At 39.8% G+C, this 9,469-nt stretch overlaps 1 pseudogene; it reads right to left on the bottom strand.

The window, feature by feature from the left end:
- Positions 1–8,036: 8,036 nt before the first annotated feature.
- On the bottom strand, positions 8,037–8,155 carry LOC118608306 (annotated as a pseudogene).
- Between the last annotated feature and the right edge of the window lie 1,314 nt (positions 8,156–9,469).

The raw sequence follows: 9,469 nt of genomic DNA, 5'->3' as shown, positions 1-9,469 counted from the left end.
TCAGGGGGCAAGTAAGAGCCTCCATCCTCCAGAGCTCAATATCAACTCACCGTCTGCCTCATCCCCTGCCACCAGTAGAACTGGATATCAAAGGAAACCAAGTGAAGGTCTTAAAGCAGCAGAAATGGGCTGAGCACTAGAATCTGAGTCAGCATGGGTGCTGGTTCCTGCATGACCTGGGACTTTAACCCAAAGAAGGAATCGAGCTTCTCCCTCAGTCCTTCCCACAACCTGCTTCTGTTTTGCTTCTGGGTGGAGGACCCACACCCTAGCGTGTGCTGCACTTTGGCTTCATAACTGTTCTATCCCCAGAGAGTCTGTGGCTGCCTTCCTGAAGTTTGGGACATGGTGCCATGACCTAGAAGTTTTCTTTTACAGCTGGCCTCATGGGCTCTTTAGTCCATCACTCCCACCATCTTCGGGAAGCAGCACGTTGGCAGTGGAAACAGCACAGATTTAAAGTCAGGTAGGCCTGGGTTTGCATCCCAGCCAACACTTCCAAGCACAAGTGATCAGAACCTATCAGCTTCCCTATCAGCAAAACAGGAAAAATAGCTACTTCATAAGGTTGTTGTGTAGATAAAATATCATGATGGTTGTAAAGTGCCTAATACATGGCCCTTAGTACAGGAGTCCTCCCCGAACTGTCATTTGTAGGACAAGGTACACATTTCCTGTTTCTTCTCTCATGGTTTCTTTCTATTCTGTTCTGTCGCTTCAGACACATTCAGCAGCAGATTAAGTCTGGTTTTCTGCCGGGAGTAAATTCCCAGAGGGTACAATTTCTGTGTTCACAGGGACTTATGGGCTGGAAGCTCATCTTCAGCCCCAGGGAGGACATCCTCAAGGTACAGGTTTCCCATGCAGAGAAAGGGGGCCTACCTGCGAGCAGGGATGGGGGGAGTGGGGAGGTGGGGGGGGTAGGGGCGAGTGATCAGGATACCAAATGTAGAGGGAAAGCCTCTCAGAGCTTCTAGTGGCCACCTCAGAAGGCAGTCGGGAGATAGAGCTCAAATTCTTCGATTTCAGTCTCCTCAATCTGAGACCTTTGGAAGATGGAGCCTTGTTATATTACATTCATTTCGCTGTAACAATACACCACACCTAGTGTGTTCAATGTGTTGCTTTTCTTACTACCATTCTGTTTTACCTTGGTGGTGGTCGGCAGAGCTTTTTACCTGAGGGTTGTCTTCAGATTCATCTTTAAGGGAGTGCCAGGATGACTTTACCTCCCTCTTTAGCTAGCCCAAAGGAAAACTGTGTCCCACTCAAAGGGATGAGTGCCAATGACAGCTTTAGAGAGGAAAGGAAAGGAGGCTGAATCTCTAGGCATTCAGGAAAGAAGCCAGTAGAGCTTGTTGAGTTGGTATGAACCTGACACGTGGTCTGGGAGCTTCGGAGGAAAAGCACGTGATGCTTCCCCAAGGTAACCCTCAGGGAAGCTCAGCACCTTCATGGCTTGGTCTAAACTCGTCTCTGGGCCCGGTTATTCCATTAGCAATGTGGCCTCCTGAGTGAATGCCACCTTGGGCTCTTCTCTGTCAACTAACAGACTTTCTCCTTCTCTCCTAAAGTCTGAGCTCACTTCCAAACTCTCCTAATAAGAACCTGTCTTTTAGGAGCACTTCTGGATTTTAGCTCATTTGCAGGATGTATATGTCCAATGTCTTCTGAGTTTGGTAATTAATCAAGCTAGCACTGGTTACCAGACTCATACTCTTCCTCTTCAATCTTCAAGGCCAAGATCCAAGACAAAGAGAGCCTTTTAGTGTACCCAGGGAGAGGATGAAACCCTTCCCACAGTCCCTGAATTGCATTGTTACAAAATCTGGGTACCCTAAATTTATGGACCATAAAAATAAGAAGGTGTTTCCCCCAGGCCAGAGAGGCCAGCATGGTAGACACAAACAAACAAACAAACAAACAAACAAATACCATTACCAGAGCAATTTGGGGGAGAAGCTGACAAAGTTGTTCTGAACAGGAGTTCTATGCTAGGAGAGCTTAACCTAGAATATCAAAAGCGGGGGAAGAATGTTTCTATGTGAAAGTCACTTAGAGAAGGAGAGATTTCTATGCATAGACATATTAAGGACAGAACTAAATTACATGCAAATAATTGTCTTCTTCCTTGCCATGTTTTAGACTTCTCTACTGTGACATTTTGGGATCCCCAAGGCTTCCCTACTGTCCAGGAGGCTTTCTTAATCTCTGTTTGACCTTTGGACTGCTCCCACCACCTACACTGGGTCAGGTCTTACTGGCCTGCAGGGAGGGGATGCTGCCTGGAATTAGGAAGAGCTGGCCTATGACTCCTACACAGATGCAGATTCTAATCCAGAAGTTCTGAGTCTCAATTAAGGGTACTATAAATTGGCCTCTGCTGCCCCCCCATGGTAAGTGAGGTTACTTTTCTTCACCTGAGATGATGACTCCTGGAGAAAAGGCTGTCAGACCTCCAAATTATTAGCCAGTTTCCCCAGCTCCTTTTAGCCACCCCCAGCCCTCTCTGAAGTGTTGCCGGGACACAACTGGGCAAAGTCTTGAGACTGGTGAGGTTCTGGCCATGACTGGTTAGTGCTGCCATCTACTTGGGCCTGCATCCAGACTCCCTACTTCTTTTAGGGATATGGGAAATGAATGAAGGAAGAGGTTGTCCACTGGGAATAGAATGATTTCTCTCAGATCTTGTTGAGCCTCAAAATCGCTAGTCTGAAGCCTCCTCAGATCCCCAAGCACCCATCTCAAAGTCTAAGAGCATGATCCTTTTCCAGTATGCCTCGAAGTTAGCCCACGAGCCATGACTCAGCTTCTTCTGCCCTTTGTCAGGTACCTTTGGCAGGTCAAAGGTGGCCCACAGCCCAGTTGGCCCACTTTCCACCCTCTGAGCTCTGCACACCTTTTGAGCATTAGGGTATGGACAGAAGAGGCAGCAGACTCTTGATCTGATACAAAAGATGTAGGCTCCCCCACAGACCTCAGGGAAATGTTCCATTGTTCTCAGAAAGAGCACCAGAAAATGAATTGAAGGCCAAGTCTGACCACCCAGGCAAAGTGAAGAAGACAGGTTTGGAGGGTTTATATCTCTCTCAGTATGAGCCGGCAGAGTGAAGACACCACCAGTATTCCACATCCCAGCTTGAGAATTGGTGTAAAGAGGGCTCCTAGAAGTAGACCTAACAACGTTTGGCCTTGGTTCCAAGTCCACCCCTCAGCATGCTGGAAAACTGCTCATCCTCACTTCTGGCTCTTTTCTTTGGGTATCCGTTTTTACAATTGCTTCTTGTACTCAAGACCCCTATTCCACATCAGAGGCAGAGCGTTACCTATCTAGAGCCAGAGTTAGAAATCTGGAGCCATAATTATAAAGTCTTCCACGTGCTTCACATGTGTTATTTCATTAATCCTCGAAGAACGCTTGCGAAAGAGGGATCATTATTATTTTTACAGATGAATAAACCAAGATTCTGAGAGATGAGATGGTTGACACAGAGTCCCATAGCTAGGTCTTAGAGGAGTCTCCTACCCATCTATCTGGCTTTAAAGTCAGGATTCTTAAGAATACAACTCTGCCACCTTTTGTTGTTTTAGATCCCTTCCTCTTTCTGATCCTTTATCTCCTACAAGATGCCAAGTCTATAGAGTCTACCTTATAAATAGCTCTTATACATGCACCCTCCCCTCTCCCTTTCGCTCCCTCCCTCTCTTCCTTTCTCCTGTCTCCTATATTCTCTCTTAATTGAAATAGAATTTACATATAGTGAAATGCCATATCTTAAATATACAACTAAATGAATTTTCATGAACATATACACTGTATTTCTACCACTCCGAATGAAGATATAAAACACTTCCATCGCAGTTGAATGTTCTCTCATTTCCACTTTCTGTTAATCCATAGCCCCCACAGGCAAACATGAATATGCTTTCTGTATTCATACATTAGTTTGCCTGTTCTTAAATCTCATATGAGTGAAATAACATAGTACATAATCTTTTGAGTTCTATTTCTTTTGGTTATATAATGTTTTTAATAGTCCACATGCTGGTGAGTATATCAAAAACTTTATTCCTTTTTAGTAACGGCTTTATTGAGATATAATTTGTATACCATACAATTTGCCTATATGTGTGCAATTCACTGGTTTTTAGTATATGCAGAGTCATGCAACTGATATATGGAAGAGGCATGAGAACTACATAAATTGACTAAATGTTAAACTAGGTTGTATTCACAGGCTACAACATGCTGCTGCCAGACCATGGGGAACCTACAGAACAGAGGAAGTTTCCTGCTGGGATTACTAACAAACTATTTACTCACACTGTGAAAGGAAAACAGAGTCTTTAAGTCCTATCCTTCACAAAATAAACCCAATCATTCATTCCCTACAGCCAGACCATGGGGAACCTATAGAACAAAGGCTGAAATTGCCAGCACACCTTTTGAGCTGCATACCCACGCTTTTTATACAGTATGCCCACAGCTTTCATGCCGCATACCCATACCGTCAAAGGAAAATAGGGAAACGAAGTCTTAAACTTTGTTTAAAATTCATAGAAACTAAGAATCACATGTAAACTGAAATCCTCAAACACTCGGCATCTGTCTCAGTTATATCCTGTCTCTGAGAGGAGACCATGCTCTGTCTTTAGAACATTACTCCTCTAATAAACTTTTTTTTGTCTCTAACTCTAGCGTGAGCTTGAATTCTTTTCTGCACATGGTAAAGGACCCTCACTCCCTCTATCCATGCAGGACTTGAGTCCCCATTTGGGAGAATTTGCCCTGTCCTCTATCACAGTCATCAACACAATTGATTTTAGAACATTTTTTTAACCCAAAAAGGAACGCTGAACCTTCTTGCTAACCCCTACCCCTGCCCCCAGCCCTAAAGAATCATAGTCTATTTTATGTCTCTATAAATATAATTGGAATAAAAAGTACATTTTTATTGTGACTGACTTCTTTTACTTAGTGTAATGTCTTCAAGGCTCATACATGTTGTAGCATGTATCATCAGTACTTCATTCTTTTTTTAATGGACGAAGACTATTCCATCGTATGGATATATAACATTTTATCCATCCTTTTATCAGTTGATTGACATTGGAGTTGTTTTCACCTTTTGGCTAATATGAATGTCTCTATGAATATTTATGCACAATTCTTTGTGCGGACATATGTTTTCATTTCTCTTGGGTATGTATCTAGGAGTGGAATTGCTGTTTCATGTGGTAACTCCATGTTTACATTTAGAGTAACTGCCAAACAGTTGTAGGAGCAGGCTGTTGCCAATCTTTGGGGCTGCTCAGATCCCAGATATAGTCTTCTTACTTGTTTCTTTCCCTGTGCCTCTGGTAAACTTCTGGGTGGCATACCATTTTGCTTGTTGCTAAGAGTAGTCTGGGGCTATTGGCCTACTTTGTTTTCAACACCCTCAGGCACAAACTTCTGGTACTCTATTCTAAATATGTCAGTTCCTTTGGAAAGAGCTACAGAGATCTCTGTTCTAATGGTCTGTCTCTGCCCCGGGCAGAACCTCTATGTCATTTACAGGAGTTGGGAGGAGGTTGGCCTGATTCTTCCAGACTGACACCACTGCTCATATGAGCAGGGCTTACTGCTGGGACAGTAGTCCCCTCTTAATTTTCCCCTTTACCCTGCAAGCTAGCTGAAATAGGGACATTTGAGACCCAGCTTCCTCAGCCTGTCATCCTTGGAGTAAAGCCTCTGCCTTATTAGTGGACAGTGGGCTGGGAAAGAGAGACTGGTCTTCTTAGCAGTGTCTTCCCAAAATAGAGCATCTGCAATATGAAGCTTGGAGGGATGAGAGATGCTAGTGGCCTGCCCCTCTAAAGATGAAACTATAGTGCCAGACTGGGAGCTAGATGGAGAGGGCAGCTTGTCTTCTTGGCTGCAGGTGACAGGTATAGGAGCTTGGATGTTGATAAGGGAATGTGTCATGGCTCAAACACCAGACTCTCACTGTCAAATCTTATTTTGAATAGATGTTTCTCCATTTGCTGTATACCCTTAGAAGAATTTCCAGAGATTTGAAATGGTTGTTTTTAAAAGTTTTCAGTAGCGAGATTGTTATTTCCCCGGGGAGAGGGCTCACCACATTACTCACCCTACCATTTTAGAAGTTGATCTCTTTCATTCCTTTTTATTGCTGAATAATATTCCACTTATATGAATATACCACTTTCATTATAGTTCTTTTAAAATTAAGCTTATTTTGAGATAATTGTAGATTCACATACTGTTGTAAGAATTATAAAGAGATTTCATGTACCCTCTACCCAGTTTCTCCCAAGGATGACAGCTTGCTAAACGATAGCACATCGTAACCAAGATATTAGCACTGTTATAATTACCAGTTTTATTCAGATTTTCCAAGTTTTACTTGTGTTCATATGTGTGTCTTTATGTATGTGTGGTTAAGTATTGAATTATATGCAGTTTCGTCACACGTATAGACTGATGTATCCACCGCCACTGTTAAGGCACAGAACAGTTCCATCAACACAGGATTACCTCATGGTGCCCTTTTATAACCATACCCACCTTTCTCCTGCCTCCACGCTTCTCCCTAGTTTCTGTCAATCACTAACCTGTTTCTACCTCTGTAAGTTTGTCATTTCAAAAACGCTATGTGAATGGAATCATAAAGTATTGTAACCGTGTAGTTTTAGCTTTTTTTCACTCACTGTAATTTCCTGGAAATTCATCCAAGTAGTGGTTTTTATCAAGAGTTTGTTCCCTTTTATTGATGAGTAATATTTCACAATATAGAGGTACCGGTTTACTTAACCATTCACCTGATAAAGGATTTCTAGATTGTTTCTAATTTTTGGCTACTATGAACAATGATGGTCTGATCATTTGTGTACAGATTTTTGTGTAAATATAAGTTTTCATTTCTCTTGGATAAATGCCCAAGACTGCAATTGCTGGGTCATACAGTCATTGTATGCTTAGTTTTTAAAAGAAACTGCTAGTCTGCTCTCCAGAGTGATTTTACCATTTTACATTCCCACTAGCAATGTATGATGATTCATTTTTTCTGTATTTTTTACCAGCGTTTGGTGCGGTCATTATTTTTATTTTAATCATTATTTTATTAGAATTTCCTAATGACGAATAATGTTGATGACAGCTATTCTAACAGGTGTGAGTCTCCATTTATTTATATCTTTGATTTATTTCATCCAAGTTTTATAGCTTTCTGCATGTTGATCCTGTATACATTTTGTTAGATTTATACCTAAGTATTTATCTTTTTGGTGCTAGTGTAAATGGTATTGTATTTTAAATTTTGAAGTCTAATTGCTCATTTCTGGTATATGGCAAAGTGGTTGAATTTTTATATATTAGGTCCAGGGGTGGGGGGTGGGTGGAGGTTGGTCTATTCTTTGAAAATGTCTATGTAGAAAATATCATCTGTGAACAAAGGGAGTTTTATTTTTCCCTTTCCAATTTCTACACTTTCTTTTCCTTTTTTTCTCTTATTGCACTAGCTAGGACTTCCATCCAGTACAATGTTGAGTAAGAAAATAAGAGGGTACATCCTTGCCTGATCATGAGAAAGCATTCAGTTTTTCATCATTAAGTATGATATTAGCTATAGAATTTTTGTAGATGTTCTTTATCAAGTTGCAGAAGTTCCCCCTCTAGTTCTAGTTTGCTGAGAGTTTTTATCATGACTGGGTTTTGAATTTTGTGAAATTTTTTTTGCATCCATTATTATGTTCATATTTCTTCTTTAGTTTGTTGATGTGATGAATTACATTAATTGATTTTCAAATATCGAATTAGCCTTGCATACCTGGAATAAATACCACTTGGTTATGGTATATAATTCTTTTTATACATTGTTGAATTCCTTTTGTTAATATTTTATTGAAGATTTTTGCATCTGTATTCATGGAAGATATTGGTGTATACTTTTTGTTTTAGGTGAGGCAACCCTTGGTTGACCTCACAGATTGCACGAACCTTGTCAGTTTACAATCCCTAATTTTATTTTTTATACCTACAGCACCTGGTCTTCCTAAGTGGTCTCCCATCCAAATAATAACCAGGCCCGACCCCGCTTAGTTTCCGAGATCAGACGAGATCCGGCTTGTTCAGGGTGATATGGCCATAGATGGGTGTATACTTTTCTCTCCCTCTTTTTTTGTAATGTGTTTATCTGGTTTTGATATTAAGGTAACAAATACTGGCCTCACTGTATAAGTTAGGAAGTGCTACTTTTGTTTTATTTTCTGAAGCAGAATATAGAGAATTGGTATTATTTCTTCCTTAAATATTTGAGGGAAGTCACCAGTGAAACCACTGGGAACTAGTACTTCCTTTATTTGTAATGTTATTAATTATTGATTTAATTTCTCTTATAGATACATCAGCCTAGTTAGATTATTTCTCCTTGTGTGATTCTTATAGTTTGTGTCTTTCAAAAAAACTGATTTTTTTCATCTAAGTTATCAAGTTGTGGCCATATAAATATCTATATTATCCATTGATTAGCCTTTTAATATCCATGGGATCAGTCTTTCTAGAGGTTTATTGATCTTATTCATCTTTTCAAAAAGGAACCAGCTTTGGTTTTGTTGATTATCTGTATTTTTCTGTTTTCAATTTTATTGATTTCTGCTTGAATTTTATTTCATTTTATCTGCTCGATTTAGGCTTAAATTGCTATACTTCCTCTAGTTGTGGAGGTGGAACTACTTAGATTATTGATTTTATTTGTTTTTAATATATGTATTTAATGCTATAAATTTCCCTTTAAATTTCCTTACATCCAATGAATTTTGATAAGATGTATTTTTATGTTCATTTAGTTTACAATTATTGTAAATTTATCTTGATATTTCTTTAACCCATGTGTTATTTAGAAATATTGTATTTAATCTCCAAGTATTTTGGCATTTTCCACCTATTTTCTGTCATTGATTTCTAGTTTAATTCCACTGGGGATTAAGAACATTGTATGATTTCTATTTTTTATATCTTTTCTGGTGTGTTTTATAATGGGGTCTTTATTGGTGAATGTTCCATGTGAGCTTGAGAAGAATGTGTGTTCCACTGTTGTTGGGTGAAGTAGTCTATAAATGTCAATTAGATCCAGTTGATTGATAGTGCTGTTTGGTTCAACTATATCTTTACTGATTTTCTTCCTGCTTCATCATCTATCAATTACTGAAAGAAGTCTCTTTAAGCTTGCAGCTATAATAGTGGACTTGTTTATTTCTCAATGCAGTTCTATCAGTTTTTTTCCATGTATTGGACACTTTATTGTTATACACATACACATTAAAAGTTGCTTTGCCTTTTTTGAGAAGTGACACTTTTAATATTTTGTGACGCCCATCTTTATTCCTGATAATTTTCCTTGTTTTGAATTCTTCTTTGTCTTTTATTAGTGTTAGCATGGTATATAGGCAGACTATGGAGATGTCG

This window comes from Rousettus aegyptiacus, unplaced genomic scaffold (assembly GCF_014176215.1).
Source record: "Rousettus aegyptiacus isolate mRouAeg1 unplaced genomic scaffold, mRouAeg1.p scaffold_m13_p_9, whole genome shotgun sequence".
Taxonomy (NCBI): domain Eukaryota; kingdom Metazoa; phylum Chordata; class Mammalia; order Chiroptera; family Pteropodidae; genus Rousettus; species Rousettus aegyptiacus.
The sequence above is the reverse complement of the archived record's forward strand: the minus strand, read 5'-3'. Positions and strand labels throughout refer to the sequence as shown.